Source organism: Stenella coeruleoalba (genome assembly GCF_951394435.1).
Source record: "Stenella coeruleoalba genome assembly, chromosome: 14".
In the NCBI taxonomy this organism is placed as follows: Eukaryota; Metazoa; Chordata; class Mammalia; order Artiodactyla; family Delphinidae; genus Stenella; species Stenella coeruleoalba.
Window position 1 is genome coordinate 70,276,770 of NC_137160.1, and position 18,741 is coordinate 70,295,510.

General features: G+C 47.1%; 1 long non-coding RNA gene across 1 annotated transcript in view; it reads right to left on the reverse strand.

Annotated features, from left to right (window-relative positions):
- The window catches only part of LOC307197520, a 52,110-nt gene extending 33,825 nt beyond the window's left edge, over positions 1 to 18,285 (reverse strand). The window contains exon 1 of the long non-coding RNA XR_013831436.1: positions 17,972 to 18,285. This is a non-coding gene — a long non-coding RNA (uncharacterized lncRNA). The remainder of the gene's footprint in view (positions 1 to 17,971) is intronic.
- Between the last annotated feature and the right edge of the window lie 456 nt (positions 18,286 to 18,741).

The following is an 18,741-nucleotide window of genomic DNA, read 5'->3' on the forward strand; positions in this document are numbered from 1 at the left end:
TGGTTCCCAAGTACGGTGGGTGTTTTCCTACTTGGTTTCAATCTCTTTTCCTGGACCACGAAGGGTACATTCTGCCTTCTCAGAAAACGTTAGAGCCAGAAGAGTCTGTCTGGTCTGGAAAACACAAACTCAGATGCTTCTTGTGGTCACCAGGTCACAAGCTGAGGGAAGCAGACAAGTATACGACGATGGGGAGGGGTGGAGTCTGGGGTAACTCAGAGCAGACCTGCCCCTCTTAAAACCTGCCTGTCGTTGCTATGTGGCAATGGGGGCCCAGTGTGGGCTGACTCCCAATTTTTCTAGAGAAGCTGGATACATGAGTTTGCATCTGAAATTAAACTGTAAAATGCTGTGAAGGCCAAATGAAACACCAAAAGAAGGGCTGGCTATAGCCCACGACCACCAATTTGCAATGTCTCATCTGTTTCAACTCCCTCTTCTTGCCTATGAGGGAAACTGAGGCTCAGACAGTAGTAGTAACTTATCCAAGATCACATATAAGGGATGAAGCCAGGACTGGAACCCGAGCCTTCAAGTATATCATGGAATCCAAGCCTTCAAGTATATCATGGCTATTTCCAGGGCTTGAAATAACTTAAGATGCTTGGCACACAGAAGGTACTTAGAGAGTTGTCAGCTAGCTGATTAGCGACAACATTTAACTAGCATTGATCACGTATTATGCTTTAGTACTATGCTAGACGTTACATGTCTTAGACATATTCATCAGGACTCTTTTGGTTGCAAATGACAGAAACCCAACTCAAAATAGTTAAAACAAACAAAGATGCACTGGTTGCCATATATAAAGATGTGTGATCTGCAGGTGTGGCTGTACCTAGACGTTTACACCAATTGTCAGTTCATTTCGCTTTCCCAACATTCGCTTTTTCTCACTTCTGCTCTCCTGAAGGCAGTGTGCTGACTCCATTCCTAGATACATGCAAGATGGTAAAACTGGCCACAGACAGCTTGAAATTTGCGCCTTTCCAGCTAAAGACCCTAGAAGGCAAAAGAGCTCCCTATCCCAAGAGTGGAGCAAAAGCCCCAGGGCTAACTCTCATTGGACCAACTGAAGTCACTGCTCATCCCTAAATCAATCCTTATGGCCAAGAGAATGAAATGTTCTGATTAGCCATGTCTGGGTCATGTGACCACGCTTAGCACTTGAGTGGACCTGGTTTTAGGTCTTACATTTAAGTCTTTGATTCATTTTGAGTTAATTTTTTTTTTTTTTTTTTTTTTTTTTTTTTTTTTTTTGCAGTACGCAGGCCTCTCACTGTTGTGGCCTCTCCCGTTGCGGAGCACAGGCTCCGGACACGCAGGCTCAGCGGCCATGGCTCGCGGGCCCAGCTGCTCCGCGGCATGCGGGATCCTCCCGGACCGGGGCACGAACCCATGTCCCCTGCATCAGCAGGCGGACTCTCAACCACTGCGCCACCAGGGAAGCCCCTTGAGTGAATTTTTGTATGTTGTAGTAGGTAAGGGTATAGCTTCATTCTTTTGCATGTGAATACCCAATTTTATCAGCACCATTTCTTGAAAATACTGTACTTTCCTACTGAATGGTCTTGGCATCCTTACTGAAAATCATTGAACCATAAATGGGAGGATTTACTTCTGGACTCTCTATTCTATTCCATTGGTCCATATGTCTGTCACTAAGTCAGTACCACACTATTTTGAATAATGCAGATTTGTGGTCAAATTTGAAAACAGGAAGTGTGAATCCTTGAGCTTTGTTCTTCTTTTACAGGATTGTTTTGGCTACTTGGGGTCCTTTGAGATTCCACATGAATTTTAAGATGAGTTTTTCTATGTGTGCAAAAAAAAACATCAGTGAGATTTTGACAGGGATTGCATTACAACTGTAGATAGCGGGCTTCCCTGGTGGCGCAGTGGTTGAGAGGCTGCCGGCCGATGCAGGGGACACGGGTTCGTGCCTTGGCCCGGGAAGATCCCACATGCCGCGGAGCGGCTGGGCTCAGGAGCCATGGCCACTGAGCCTGCGCGTCCGGAGGCTGTGCTCCGCAATGGGAGAGGCCACAACAGTGAGAGGCCCGCGTACCGCAAAAAACCAAAAAACAAAAAGCAAAAAAACTGTAGATAGCTTTGGGTAGTATTGACGTCTTAACAAAATTAAGACTTTTAAAAATACATTTTATACATCTATATACAGATACATATGTGAGTGTGTGTTTGTGTGTGTATGTTTGTTTACATGTTTGAATGTCTGTGTGGTTTGCATATTGATTTATTCTAAAAAGTATAAGAAGTGGCTCTAAATCTAAGACACTCCTGGCCCACAGTAGGCGATCAATAACTACTTTGCTGAATGGTAGTGAATTACACTGAATGAACAGAGAACTTGTTATTGGTCATAAAGTTCAGAGGCTGACGTTTATCTAGGATCAGCCAATGAGTAAGTTGCATTTGTGCTGATTTAATTATCTTATCTTAATGGTTTGTTTATTCATTCAATCATTACATTATTTCTTAATATAAGCATTTACTATGCGCTCAACCCTCTACTACTACTGAGGATATACAGTGATGAACAAGACAGGCACAATTTCTCCTGGAGCTTATGACTGAGTTGGGGAGAAAAACACCGAAGAAAAGATAATTAATGTTTTAAATGATGGCTGCTGTCTTCACTGAGGTCTGTTAGCTCATCTTCATGGAGTTGGTTGGGTCTGTTAAGAATGATAAAATTTACTTATGTCCACCATGTTATCAAGGATTATCTTTGAAAGACTTTACTCTCCTTAAAAAAATGTATATTCTTTGATTTGTTAAGATGTCCCAAGAAGCCACTAAATCAAGAAAGGAATGATTGGGAAAAAGAAAATATTCGCCACAATACTCTTGCAGCCACACTACTCTCAGACTCTGACCCTTTATGGCTGGAGTTGGAATCTACAGTCACAGTTTTCACAGGTGGCGAATGGAAAGGCTAGTGGTGGAAAGAAAACACAGACGTTCTAGCAAAATGATGTTTACTGTTGGGGGGCAAATTTAGACCTTGGGGTGGGGATTAAGGGCAGAATCACTGTATGCACTGGCTGGAAAAAAGGGAAACAGAGCCCTGCACTGACCACGGACGGGAAGCAGCCAACACAGCCTTGCGGGTTTGTGTGTAAAGAGAGCTAGAACAGGGCCAGATATCCCACGTCAAGCCCTGACTGCCTCCCTCTGGCTATGTGACCTTGGGTAAGTCACTTCATAGTTTTGGCCACTTCAGTAATGTCTGCAAAATGAAACGCATCATCTTTGCCCGCTCAGAGGGTGGTCTGAGTATCAACAAGATTGTCTGTGGAAGCTCTGCTCTGACTCTGAGTGGCGCTGAGCTTGGAGGCTAATATTTCCATTGTTCTCTTCACACCTCTGATTCTTCTCATTTCTACCACTTGTTTACACCTGTATTCTTGGCACTTCTGCCATTCCATGTGAGCAGTTTCCAAATTAAAACTGCCACTCAGCGGGAAGGCCTTGAAGTCTCTTTTATTAATCTGAGTATCATTCAAGTCAACATATGTTGTTTTCTAGCTGCACCAAGTAAATTATTCCAGCATCAATGATCTGGAATCAATGATCTTTGGTGTTGGAACAGTGTAACAGCACAGAATGTAGACATTTAGAGCAAACACAGAATCACGGCATAATCCTAGGGGAGGCCCAGAGCTGCGTGACCATGTCCCTAAGAGCCTACCGAGTAGGTCTGCCTGTGACCAGCTCCCAGGATGCTAAGGCTGTAAGCTGGCACTGGAGAGATGAATTATGGGTGGAAGCTACACTTGCTCCATCTGCTGCTCCACATTCAAGCGCTCACTTCTATCCAGCCACCTCCCTTTGGGGAACCCGGATGGGTAGACCAGAACACCAGCTATGGAGCTTGACCTTGAGGGCTGCATCCCGAGGATTCAGGGACAGCAGGGGGATTCTGACCCAAGGTGGCAAGGCACATATATTGAACCAGAGGAGGCTGGGTTTGCTTCATCCATTAGTCAGGTGCATTTCATTTGTGAGAGGGAAAAAGTGAACTCAAACTAGCTTAAGCAAAAATAACATTTTAAAGGGGTGATGGGATTTATTAACTCATGGGATTAAGAAGTCAAAGAAATGGAACTAGCTTCAGACCAGGCTGAGCACAGAGGCTCAGGCAGTATTGTCAGGACTCTGCTCTCTCTCCATCTCTCAATTCTGCTGTCTTTCTTGGCTTGGGTTTCTACTCCAATAGAGAGAGTAGAAACCTACCTGACAGGCATTTGACCTGCTGGCCCACTACTATCCTAGCAACTCAACATCTCCAGTGGAAGAAAAAACAAGTCTTCCCTGAAACTCTTGACAGAAAAGACCTAGCAAGGACTCTGATTGGTCCAGCTTAGAACGCATTCTTATCCTCAGCCAAACCCTGAGAACAGAACTGGGTCCCATTCCCAATCTTGGTGCTGGAGATGGTGGCAAGGGTGTCCTTCCCACCTACCCTGGATGGAAAAGGTCTTTGACTGGAGAGAAGTATCCTGTCACCAGAAGGCAGTGGGTGGGAGAAGGATGGAAGTTAGACCAAAAAAAATGACCAAAATTTATAATATGAAATGATGCTTCATGCTTCCCAAGTCCCACAAGATAATCCACACACACAGAGAAGAAGAGTTCCACGTTCGAGTTAGCTTTGAAAACACTACAAGCTCAATGGCTTTGTATTTTAAAGGTTCTGAGACACCCTGCAGCGAAGAGACCTCTTTAAATTTGTCTAAACCAGCATTTCCTGAAATGTTTGGACCACGGATTCTTTTTGTTTTTCAGAACCAATTTTTAAATCTGAAAAACAAAACAAAACAAAAAACAGATGGGCTACAGAGGGCCAAGATTCAAATGCCAAGAACACCAGGGCCAAACAACCTGAAGTTGGTGTTAACTGGACCAAGAGGCTGGAGCTGGGCAGAGGTGCATTAAGAGTGTGAACAATTCAGGAACAAGCTAAGAGCCGCAGATGGATGACCTTTCTTGGATGGTGGGGGCATAGTTTTTCTGGCCAGAAAAGCCAGAAACTGGGAACTCTAATAGTGCCACCGGTTCAGGGGCCCATCTCACCGTGGGCAGGAGAGCAGTATTGGAGGATGGAGATGGGTGCTCATGAGGCGAGGGGAGAGAAACCCAGGGTCCCAGCAAGGACTCCTTGGTGGACGGAGTGTCTGCTCCCAACACGTGGCAGAACAGAGGCCCTGAGAATTCAGAGCCAAGCTCTAACAGCTCAATCAAGGTAGAAAACCACATGCTGAGGAGGACTCAGGCTCTGGCCTAGGATTCAGAGTCAGGACTTGTATCTGTCAGGATCGAACAAGGAAAAGAGACAACTGTATGGATGAAGAATAGGGAATCTGAGACAGGGAACTGGTTATACACGTGATGGAAGGGCTGAGACATGAACACGCCCCAGTGAGAGGGCCCAGAGAGGAATCCCGCAGGAAACCCCTACCCCATCTTGGCTGTAGGTAAAAGGGGGAAGACAGTGTTACCCAGAGTCTGAGGTCCCCCAGTGGAAGCTGGCATCACAGTGGGCGAGTCCAACAGAATCTGGGGCCACAGCAGGAGACACGGTAGCCACTGGAGATGCTGACCGGATCGTGTGTGTGTGTAATTAACCATTTTCTCCCTCTCCAGTCTCCTGCCAGTACCAGCCAGTGCTGGACCCAGACAGAAGCCAGTGACCCAGGAGCCTCAAATGCACCGACAGGAGTCTGCTCCTTTGGCAATTCCCTGAGCAGAAAAAAAAAGGTGAGAGAGGTCCCGGACTAGCAAAGAACCTCAGCTTCAAATTACAAGATTACGTGGTTTCCCAGATTTTCCCCAAATCAGGGATCAGCAAACTCTTCCTGTGAAGGACCATTGCAATTCAGTCTCTAATGCAATGACTCAACTTTTCTGCTGTTTCCTGACAGTATACAAACAAATTTGCTGTGTTCTAATAAAACTTTATTTACACAAACAACAGTGGGCCAGATTTGGCCCGCCAGCATGTAGGAACCTGGCGACATACGAAAGACAGTTACCATCTTTGCACCTCACACCCAGGAGGTGACCTCTTTGCTTCTCTCCACAGAAACAGCATCTTGGGCTGTACAAATCGCAAAGCTCATAAAAAATATATATATATTAAAAATATTCTTATGCTTAAAACCATTTCCCCCAGGATTCTGATGTGCAAAACCTTTCCTAGGCTGTCACAACAGTCTACTACATTGTCACCCCATGTGTCTTTCAGATGTGACAACATGTAACCTGGCCCCACATGCCACATCCAACCTTCTCTAGGACAACATGTGATTTCTTCTTCCAAGAGCCCCAGGCACGACGGAAGCTTGAACAGCAGGGGGTTGATTTTGAATTGAACATAAGGAACCACCAGTCAAGGGCTGCTCTCTCATTGGTTTAAAGAGGCTCATTCTGTCTCTGGAATTGTGAGAATAATTCTCGAAGACGCCCTCTTGGGGTTTAAGGGTGGATTTAGGCAGGCAGTGGCAATGTATTCAAGCTGGAATTGGTCCAAAATGGTGCAGAGAGCAGCTGCTGAGCGCAGTGAGACGCTATCCCCTTCCCCAAGCTCTGGGTGCAGACAATGCCTGAGCTCCTCTTGCCGGGGAGAGGAGCTTGGTACGAAACTTTGACACATCCATGAAATAGAATTCCTCCCTCGAAGACACACTTCTTTAGAAAGCCCTTATTTCTTGGAATTCCAAATGGAAATGGAGCCACTCATTTCGGCATCCGCATGCGCCCTCTCTTCCCAGCCTTTAGACTTAGTGCCCCCACCATCTCCTTCACCCCACATTTTGGTCCTCCTCCCTTTGTTCTTTTCACCCCCTTCACTAATGCTCCCGTGATCCATCACCCCAGCAGCCACGGCCCTCAGGCAGGTGCAGTAACAACCCATTCGACACAGACTTTGGCTGGAAGAATCTTGACCAAATTTGCTGACCACACGGCATCCATCACTCAGGAAATGTCCTTGTCCAAGTCTACTTCAGAGAGGCCCCAAAGATTCTGTGAAGGCCAACATGCTATGACCCTTCTCTCTTAGTTCTATTACCCTTCCATTTATACGACCACCACATAAAAGAGGAGGGGGTGCAGGAGGGGAGGAGAAGAGCTCTCTTGTCTGGAGCTCCTGAATACGCATGTATTGCAGCTGTCAGTCTCAGCTTTCTCTTGTCAGGTTTTATACCCACTGCCCTCAGCTTCGTGCACCTACACGTTGATCCCAGTCTTACCGCTGTCTCACACTGACCGGCCCCTCAGCTAACAGCTCCTCCCACTGGCACCCAGCCCGCTCCTGGTGGTCCCCGTCCCCGCTCCCATATTGGCTTATCATGGCCTTGTGAGCAGAGTATGGGCATCAACTCATAACATTGCTTATCTGTCTCTAAAACTCACCAGCATTGAACTTGGTCTTTCCTAGTACTCTGAGAGAAGTGACCTTGGACTGATAAAATTTTCTGAAAGCTATAACAGTTTTGAAAGCAGATACTCATTTCGTACTTATTTTGTGTTGTCTGGAAGGCCTTGAACAGTGCTGTGCATGGTGACAACAGTAAATAGGGTTTATCTCATTTCCCAAATCCAGCTGATCAGGAGTGCCTGCCTCAAACTACATCCAGGCTCAGCAGGAAGAGTTCCATAATTGATTAGTAATGTCTGCAGCAGATATAGGCTGGGAGGGTGATGACATACATGCTACTTATCTGCTGTCCCTTTGGTAGGTGGTCAACCAGTACCTCCTGAAGCTGGTGAGACAGGAAGAGCTCAGAACCAAGTTAGAAAAGACAGGATTTAAAATGAGCATTGCTGCTAATTAGCTGGGTTGATACTGAGCAAAATCCTTACTCCTCTGGGCCTCCACTGCCTTAACTAGGCCTTAACTTAACGAGATCCAAACAAAAATATTTCACCTGGAACCTCCAACCTTGCAGAAGCTTATGAAATTAATGAACATTCCCCAAATGACTGTCCATATTGCACAAAGACTAATGAAAAGGCGGCAGCATATGATGGTCAAGAGTGACTTTGTAGTCAGATCAACCCAAGTTTGGAGCCTGGTGGGCAAGTTCCAGAACTCCTTTGTACCTCAGTTTCCTCAACTGTGAAATGACCACTCACGACCACTTAGTAAAAATTAAGTAAGATAAGGTTTGTCAATCCCTGGGTGGGGGCCCAGGAGGCATCTAACACATCCTATCATTATTGGTATCGTTATTATTTCAGACGGGATGGGCCACTTCTCTTTTAGAAGCAGCCTGTAAACCGAGTGATCTTTAGTTCCACAGATCCGTGGTTATTCTGTGGGGAAACACATCCTTTTCCAGATGATCAGAGCAGTTTAGTTTGCTGGCTGCATCCTTCAGAACATGAGGCCCACGGGAAGGGGGAGACATAGCAAAGAACCCTCTGATGTGGAAAAGGCCAGGGACCCCAGGGATGGTTGTCCTCCACAGCCCTTTCTTATGCCGAATGTCTGTGCTCCTCTAAATGCCAGCCACGTGTCTCTACAGGGCTCGGCACACAGGCAGCTCTCTCGGTGGGAGGCGATGCCATTCTGAGATCTTTCTCTACTATTCTGTGAGTCGGTGTACAGTTCGTGTCCCCTGTTGGGCCAATTACTGACTTAAAATGTTGTTAAGAAAAGGCAAGAACATTCATTATGTAGCAGCGAGCACTGAGGCTCCGTGGTTTTCTATTTATGCTGTTTGAAACAGCCACTCTTCTTTGGTCTCTGTGTGTGTGCGTGTCACCAAAAGGCCTCCGAACCACAGATTCTTCCCTGGTAGCTGTCCGTCTTCTCTCCCCACACCCGTCTATCACCCTGGCTCGCTCAGCAGGGATCGGCCAGGACAGGAACCGCAGGCAACAAACAGCTGAGCAGGAACCGCAAGTTGCTGGGGACAGAGATGCTTAAGTACCGTACAAGCGCAGGGGATGAAGAAAAGGGAAGCAGGAGCTGATTTATCTGGTCCGCATTCTTGTGGCACAAATGGAGATGAGATCACATGATGCCACAACCGTGAGTAAATTCCACGAAGACACTTGAAACCATGAAAAAACCCAACACTCTCCTGGTGTGAAAAACAAGACTAGGAGTGAGGAGACCTGGGTTCTAGTTAATGGCCTGTTTGACCTTGAACAAGGAATCGAATCTTTCTGGCTCCCAGACCATCCTTCCGCAAGTTGAAATTGGTGACATTATCATCATGTTTCCATTCAGCCCCTACGATCCATGGATATATGATTCCATGAGCCAAAGCCTGTGGGTGCACTGAGCTCTTTGGTAGATTCCTATTTCGGCTTCATAGAGACCCCGTCTCTGTACTTATAACAGACCCTCAACCAACCACAGGGCAGGGTTCCCCAGATTTGGATACACTTTGGATCAATCCATATCCTTTAGAGTACAGAACTCAAATCTCCCGTGAGCTGGAATACTACTCATCTGATCAATCATTTTCATCCTATGATAAATACTTTATTGCAAGGAATGCATACCTAGGCACTTTTTAAATTAATCCAAGTCTGCAATCAGTCAGGGAACAGATTCACGCCTTCACTTTACTTTTCCTAAGCAAGCAAAATGGGCTCATCTCAGGCATAGGATTAGTTCCTCCAGGAGGGTGGAATCCTTTCTGTGTCTTCAAACCAGCCTGACATCCAAGCCCTCACCTCATCAGGAACCTGTTTATCCAACCCAGCTACAAAGAGGCGGGCACGTTCTCCCAAAGTGGCTCTCATGGTTTTGTTTTTCTTTATTTTCTCCTGCCTTTTTTTTTTTTTTTTTTTTTTTTAAATAGCTTGCTTTAAGTATAAGGCACAGGGTTTCCAGAGTAACCTTAGGGAGCCCAGAGTTCTCCATGGGCTAAAAGATGACAATGGAGTTTCTCCATCTCCCATGACTCCTTTCTAGCCTCCGGACAAACAGAAAGATAGAGAATTGCAAAGTGATTTGATCCCCTTTGCCAACAGGATGGCAACAATCTGCATGACGGCTCTCCCCCTTCAATCTCAAAAGAGAAAACCTCTCCTCACTAGAGTCACGAACATCTCAGTGTTTACTGAGTTAATATGACAATGGTCTCCTTAGCAACCTTGCTCTCACAGGATTGAAGGAGACAAGTCCTTCTTTAATGCTTCCGCAGCCTAGACCAGAACACAAGCTCTCTCCAACATCAGTAAACAGAATGTAATGAGGTTACAAAAAAAGCCAGTGATACAAGATAGCTTCTCCCTGAGTAGCTTAGCAGGCAGGGCTGTTCTGTTACACAGGGCTGCTCGGTAGCTAAGGACCTGGCACACAATGAGGTGGATGGAGCATTGTGTCAGTCTCATTCCTAAATGAACTTACTGTTCTACAGAGAAAAGAGGTTGGGCTAATATGATACTTACCTCTTAGCTTCTTACTGGGGCTCACATATTATAAATGAGAGCTCCTAGCGCGGAGCCTGCCACGCACCAGGACAGAAAGCCTGATGGGGGTGAAGACCTTATGATCTACTAGACGGTCCGTTTATGAAGACAGAGTATCGATCTGCCCTCTTCAGTGATCAATGCTTAGTGGTGCCTGGCACATAACTGATGCTCAAAATTTGTGTTACTGAAATGCACTTTCTATGTGTTATTACAACATCAGATCCTTAAGATACCAGAGGAGGTGGGTAACACCATTATCTTACATTTTATAGATGAGAAAAATGAGACCCTGACGTCAAGTCTCTGGACTCAGGTCCCATGGTAAGTGACAGAGCCAGGCTCTGTCCCCATGGCCAGCTGACACTGGTGCCAAAGCTCTAGCCTCTACTATGCTGTCTCAACAAAGTTACTCTTTCTCTGGGCTCCGTGAAGAAAGAAGGCTCAGCTTCTCTCCAGTGCTCTCAGCCCTGTCTACCTGCCAACTTGGAAGAAGTGTGATGTGGAGATTACCCTCAAGGAACTTTAAGCATCCGTGGTGATTTGAAATTTCCTAACTCTGCCTGCCCACCCCCTCCATCACCCCAATGCCCCCTGGAAGCTGTCTCCAAATTTGAAGCTTGAGTGATCCAGTTTCAACGTGGCTCATTCTAATTCATCAAGGAGAGCTCACTCTCTGTTGCTTCTCCAACATATGTTGATCCAAATTCATCACAGGAATGGGGATTGCGTGTCCCTGGCATGGGGCTCCGATGCATGGGCAGATTTTCCTGGCAGGGAACCCAAGCACCCAGAACTCAGGAGTTGGATGGGCACGCAGCTACTTTTATTGAGCTCAGGTAAAGTTCTGATGTCCCCTTTCCAGAGGCTAGAATTGTAGAATAAGAAGGAGGCAAAAACGTAGTTGTGAACATCTGGGTGAGGCAATGTAATTTACGATACAGGTTCATCAGCGGGAGACCCAGAGGGTAGGCGATGCTGCAGAACTGTCTCCTGGGGCTGCAGAAGGCGTATACGGTCCTGGGACTCCCTGCTCTGGGCTGATGCGCGTCAGTGGCCCGGGGAAATAGCGGTCACACAAACTAACAACCTCAGAGGCATCCTGGGATCCGCCCTTTTCCTCCACCCCCGCACTCGATTAGGTTTTAGTGTCACCTCCTCTCTGAGTTCACCCAACATCATCTCTTACCTGGACCTTTGCAATAGCATCTCCGCTGTTCCCAGCCTCTCCTTCTGCCCCTCTGACGCATCACCTCCTTTGCAGCTGGAGTGATTTTCTTAGAAGGGAAATCTACTCAAAACCCTTCAAAGACTTCTCATGTTTTTATCACAAAGCCAAATCCATTAGCCTGGCATTCAGATCCCGTCATGAGCTGGCCCCTGTCTAATTCTGTGGTCTCATCTCTTTGCACCTGGATTCATCGTTTCTGAGCATCAGTCAACCTCCTCGCCTCTAGGTGGCTGCACTGCAATTTCTATTAACCACAAGTGCACTCCAGCCCTGGTGTCCTTTACGCAATTCTTAAGAGTTGAGGTTTCACTGGCTCCCAAGGGAGCTCTCCAGCTCCCCAGGAAAATTTTCAGTAACCATGAATTTGGGGTTCACTCCCAAGAGACTGGAAGGCATATTGTACCAACTGAGCACCTCCCTCCTCCCTGTATTTGCACAGATTACACTAATAAGACCAGGATGACAGGGGCTTAGAGTCTGGGCTTCTTGATCCTGACACACATGAGGCTGTGGGAAAAATGCTGAACCACATTTAGCCTGGGTTTCTTCCTCTGTAAAACAGGGGCAGCAATATTACCTACCTTATTGTTTAAAAAGAAAACGATGTAATATATATAAAAAAGAAAACTATATAAAACATTGATGCTGTATCTTGTACACAGATGGGTTTAACAGATAGTAGTAATGGTGATGAGAATGACTGACAATGTTGACAGCAATAATAGCATGACCCCAGTAAATCCTGGAGGACCATGTGGTCTGGTTTTGGAGTAGTCTGACATTCAGGGAAGCAGAGTCCAGCAACCAAAGAGTACTAAAAAGCAACTCCTTTACTTTTCTCTCTCAAGGAGACACCCAATTCATAAACTACAGCAACATGTTTAAAACTCCCTTCCCCAGTTACTCTTATCCTCCCATCTGGTAGCTGCCCCAAAGTGGTTTCCTTCTTACCCTTCCTACAAGTCTCAACTCTTATCCAAAAACTCAGCACCCCATCTGTCAATCTTTCTTCTTCTCCTTTCTTCTTTGGCCCACTTTTTTTTCCTCCCAAATAAATCTCTCCAACACCACCTCTCAGTTCTCCCCCAAATGAGTTCTCCTTCTTTCTGCATAATCCATGTTTGAGGACCAGGGGAGGAAGGGTGAGAATGCTGGACAAACAACAGCAAAATTGTCCTTGGTCGGTGAGGGGAGGGAATGAAGCTGATAATATACATCCACGAGTCCCATCTTTCCTGTTAAAACAGCATCAGGGCAATATAGGACATGACAGACAATAAATTAGTGAACTGCCACCTCTATCCTTGGAAACCAGCTGTATCAACAGAAGTGACATTTCTTATTCTGTAAGAAGATAATGTGTGAGATGATCAAAACCGTCTCAAAATACCCTGCAGCCAAGTTGGAAGGATTCCTAGCCCCCGAACCTATGCCTTTGACCCCTAACAAGCCAACCTCCAGCTTAGCCAGCCACAGAGAAGACAGCTCTAGAAGAGTGGGAAACCATACCAGTTTTAGATTTTACCAATACCTACTAAAATAGACCCAAAATGTACTTAATCTTTTGATTTAACCTTTAATGACTTATTCTACAAATGACTGCAAACATGTATTCAGAGATATAGTCAAGGATATTCATTACAAAATTATAGAAGCAAAAGACTGGAAAAAGTCTAAATGTCCACCAAGCAGGACTGGTTAAAAATTATTGTTGATTCATGCAGTGGCATATTCTGGGGGCCCTCTTTAGGCTGATACAGGACAATCTCCTGGGCATATTTTTAAGGGGCCAAAAAGTAAAGTGCGGAAACATTTATTAAACATGCTCTAGTTGTGTTTTTCTAATTATTTTAAAGCTTGTGTACTTTGCCTTTACACTTGTCTGGGCATAAAAATATCTCAGGAGAGGTTAACATAGATCATGAGGAGTTTTAACCTCTGGGGAACGGGCTCAGGGTCGAAATGGGAAGGAAACATTTTTTATTGCATATTTTTGGGTACTTATTATTTTTTCCATAGGCAGGTCTTACTTTATAATGAAACTTTTTGGGAAGAAAATGGCACTCCCTTATTAAAGATAGGCTTGGATTCAAATCCCATCTCTTCACTCATGAGCTATGTGACGTTCAGCCCTGTTTTCTCACCGTAAGATGGGAACAGGGATCTATATCTCGCCTGCTGTGAGAATCAAGTAACACTATGTACACAAAATACCCAGCATGCATCTGGAAGATAGGAGATGCTCAAGAAACCGTAGTCTTTTTGTTTCAGTCTGCTTCCAAGCCTTCCTTGTCAATCACACAAGTCTAGAACACTCTTCGTTCCCTGAGCTCTCACCTTCACCTCCCTTTCTCAGAACTGTGCCTGCCCTGAACACTCCACAACACAGTTTGTAATTATTTCTGGCAACTTTTCTACCCAACCTCATCCAACCTCAGACCCTACCATGGAGTCCGCTAACTGTTGGACCTTCTCAGACCACCCCCTTCTTACTGCCCATGAGCAAAAATATCTGATGTGTGCTGGGCATTTTCTATGAGCCTAGCACCGTTCTAACATTTCATTCATGTGAATACCCAAGGAACTAAGGCTTATTATGACTCTCATTGTAAAGACAAGGAAACTCAAGATGAGGCACAGTGAGAAACTTGCCAAGAACCGGAGAGTGCCAGAATCCCGCTGTTCGTCTGCCTGCCGTATTCATTCCTACTGTACCCCGTCCACAGAATTCAGATACAATAAGACGCGCAGCTCTCCACCCCATCATCACTTTTTTTTGTTTTAAATAAATTTATTTATTTATTTTTGGCTGCATCGGGTCTTCGTTGCTGCGCACAGGCTTTCTCTAGTTGCGGCGAGCGGGGGCTACTTTTTGTTGCGGTGCTTGGGCTTCTCACTGTGGTGGCTTCTTGTTGCGGAACACGGGCTCTAGGCGCACGGGCTTCGGTAATCGTGGCTCGTGGGCTCTAGAGCGCAGGCTCAGTAGCTGTGGCGCACGGGCTTAGCTGCTCTGCGGCATGTGAGATCTTCCTGGACCAGGGCTCAAACCCATGTCCCCTGCATTGGCAGGCGGACTCTTAATCACTGTGCCAACAGGGAAGTCTCCCATCGCCACTATTTAAAAGTCCTTATCCATTCAAATAGATTTGCTATTCTCTTTCCCACTGTCCTTTCACCCAACACCTGCAGAGTAAGGGGCTGCAGAAGGGAGCCTTAAATAGCTTCTCCAGATGGCCTGTGGCCTGTATGAGCTCTGAGAACATGCCACATGTCAAAACTCCCCAAGAGGCCACCTGGGGAGTTACGCCACAGCTCTGATGGGACCCTGGAGCCTGTACTGCATAACTGTGGTGTACAATGGTGACACCACAGGCACCTCTGTGAGTCCATCTCCAGCCATGGATAATGGCTCATGCTCCCCATGCTGCCGCCTGTATTTCTGCAGCGGTTCTGTAGGAGGGATTGTGCATGTAACAATGGCCCATCATTTTCCACGCACCCATCTCTGTGGCCTGATGGGTGTGTTCACCCTTGTTTATTTGTTCTATAATTTAATTTCCCACCAGAGATTAACAGCGTTGCTTTTCTGAGGCCATTTCTTGTAAGAACTGAAGTCAACTCAAGCACTGATTCAGAATGGCTTTGCAAGGACAGCTGCTCTTTCAATTTAGAAGCTCCAAGGTATGAAGTCTGGATTGTGGCTTTGCAATGCAAAAGGGGGTCTGCCACTCTTTTGCACTTGCTGTATACCAGCCGCTGTGCCTGGCATTTAACATGCATTTTCCCACTGAATCCTTGGGGCAGCTTTTTTTTTTTTAACATGTTTATTGGAGTATAATTGCTTTACAATGGTGTGTTAGTTTCTGCTTTATAACAAAGTGAATCAGTTATACATATACATATGTTCCCATATCTCTTCCCTCTTGCGTCTCCCTCCCTCCCACCCTCCCTATCTCACCCCTCTAGGTGGTCACAAAGAACCGAGCTGATCTCCCTGTGCTATGCGGCTGCTTCCCACTAGCTATCTATTTTACGTTGGGTAGTGTATACATGTCCATGCCACTCTCTGGCATTGTCACAGCTTACCCTTCCCCCTCCCCATATCCTCAAGTCCATTCTCTAGTAGGTCTGTCTTTATTCCCGTCTTGCCCCTAGGTTCTTCATGACATTTTTATGAGGCCGCTTTATGGTTATCAGAGAGGTGAAGTGACTTGCCCAAGGCCGCATGGAGGTGTGGTCAGAACAGAGACACAGCCCTCTGGAACCCCTGTGATTATTGTTTCTCCAGCCAGTCGTTTGTCCTACAAGTTTGTATTAGTGTCTCCCAGAGCTGGGCACGTGAGATTCAGCTTTGACCGAAATGGTCACAACTCTGCATTTATGAAACCTTTATTACGTTTTGTCAGGAGGAGCACATTACGCTTGCAAAATAACCACTGCCTTTTATTTGCCAAGCACTTTAAAGTTTACAAAATGTATCTGCACTCATTATCTCATCGTGAATAAATGTACTGTACTCCCCGATGCTTAAATAAATGGTAATGAGACCTGTGACTTTGGAGTGGCCTATCTTGAAAGTGCATCCTCTCTGCTCAATCTTTCCAAATCCAGAGGCTGTGTTTACTATCCTCGAAGCAACTGCATTTAAATTAAATCACTGTCCCTCTTTCCCTCACTTCACTCTCTGCCTTCTGCTGCTCTTAAAATGCTTCTTTGGTCTCCAGATGGGTGACTTGCTTTCCATTGCCACTGCCTTTGGATGAACACATAGTTCTCTGGGCTGGGGGCAAGGCGTCACCTTGGAGACGTACGGGGTTTGACTGACAGTTGGGGACGGCCCCTGAGCAGTCAACCCCCTTATGAAGTCTGCTCTTCCCTTATCACATCTATCCATTCTTTTTCAAGTTTCCTTCTTCACAATGTGGGGAGATAACAAGCAAACACTCTAACAAACAACAGCACCTCAACTGTGTGCTGATAGCCCTCTAGATCATGATAAAGAATTGAGATTTCTTTTGCTCCCAGGGTGACAGGGAGCCACTGAATGATATGTCCCAGCTGTGAGAGAGTCTGTCAGTTTCTGCATTACCTTCCTTTCTGATGATGGAGAAAAATGCTGTAGGCAGATAACAAGTCCTCCTTTGTCCCTGAGAATTCCTGTGTCTTTAACCCCCAGCTAATGATGATAATAATAATAATATCACTACATGTAAATCTAAGCCTTAATTTTATGATCTGGGGGGGGGTCCATCATACACTTATCTCATTGGTCTAGAGTTTGGGGGTTCTTCAGCCTGTGCCCCAAGTCCTTTCAGGGCATTCCTCTAACAATTATAGTTTGCATTCCTGTTTCAGGCCAGGAATGAGTTCCTGTCCTCGTGGGTTTTACTGCCTAGTGGGTGACACAGACAACACACAGCAGACCAATAACTCAAGTACAACCTGTGATTCAGGCCACAAAGAAAACATATAGGGAGTAAGGTATAAAGTAACCAGAAGACACCTACTTAGACTCTGAGAAGAGAGGACATTTAAGCGTCGATCTGAGCGACGAGACCAGAGCCAGACACGTGACCATCAAGGGGAAGCACATTCCGGGCACAAGGAACAGCATGAGGAGAGGATCAAAGATAGGAAAGGAACTGCCAGAAAGCCAGCGTCGCAGGGCTGGTGAATGAGAAAGTGCTACGAGATGTCAGAGGCAGGTAGGGGCTGAAGCAGCACCGTGCAATATAACGGAACACAAGCCACAAGTGTAATTTTAAAATTTCTATATATTCAAAGGCGTAGAAATAGGTTGGGACCAAGATGGCTGGGTAGAAATATCTTGCGCTCACCTCCTCTCAGGAGCACACCAAAATCACACCTGTCTGCAGAACAACCATCGATGAAAAAGACCAGAACCTACCAGAAAAGATCTTCCGCCACTAAAGAAGGAACCACAGCGAGACGGGCAGGAGGGGTAGACTCGTGATATGGCCAAATCCCATACCCCCAGGTGGGCGACCCACACACCGGAGAATAATTACTCCGCAGAGGTTCGCCCACAGGGGTGAGACCTCTGAGCCCACGTCGGGCTCCCCAGCCCGGGGTCCTACACAGGGAGGACGAGCCCCCAGAGCATTTGGCTTTGAAGGCGGGCGGGCCTTCATTTCAGGAGTCCCAGGGCGCCGGGGGAAAGAGAGGCTTCACTCCTGAAGGGCTTAAAGGGCCCACGCAAAATCTCACGCGCTCCAGGACATGGGGCAGAAGCGGTCATTTGACAGGAGCCTGGGCCAGACCTACCTGCAGGTCTTGGAAGGTCCCCGGGTGAGGTGGGGTCGGGGGGTGACTGCGGCTCACGCTGGGGACACAGGCACTGGTGGCAGCAACTCTTGGGAGCTCCTACCGCGTGGACGCTGATGTAGGCGGAAGCTCTTGCTGGCGCCCGCCATGGTGGGAGCCTCCCTCCAGCTCATTAGCACGAACACCTGGCCCCATTCAGCAGCCTGTAGGCACCAGTGCTGGGACGCCTCAGGCCAAGCAACTGATTGGGCGGGGACACAGCCCCACCCACCACCAGTCAGGCTGACCTAAGACCCCCTGCGCTGACAGACGCCCCTGGAAGCAGCCCCGCCAGAGGCCCCAGAACCCAGCTCCGCCCACAGTCCCAGAATCCCCTGCGCCCGGCCCCGCCCCGGGGAGCCTCTGGACCAGCCCCATCTACCTGGGGCGGACATAAGATGCAAGAAAACCGCAACCCCCCAGCCTGCGGACCCAGCCAGCTGACAGCAAGCTAGACCCTGCCCTGGGACCAGCTGGGCCCCAGCCCTGCCCACTAGCAGGTTAACACAAACTTCAGGACACCCCAGACCCTGTACCCAACTGTGTCAGGAACTGCCCCCCTCACCTGTGAGCTGACACCAGCTCTGGGACCCCTGGGCCCTGCAGCCAGACTCCAGGACCCCGCTCTGCCTGCCAGTATCCGGCACTAGCCCCCCCGGACCTGGCTTCACCCACCAGTGGGGGGCAACAGCCCCAGAGTCTGCTAGATCCTGCGTCCGCCCACCAGTGAG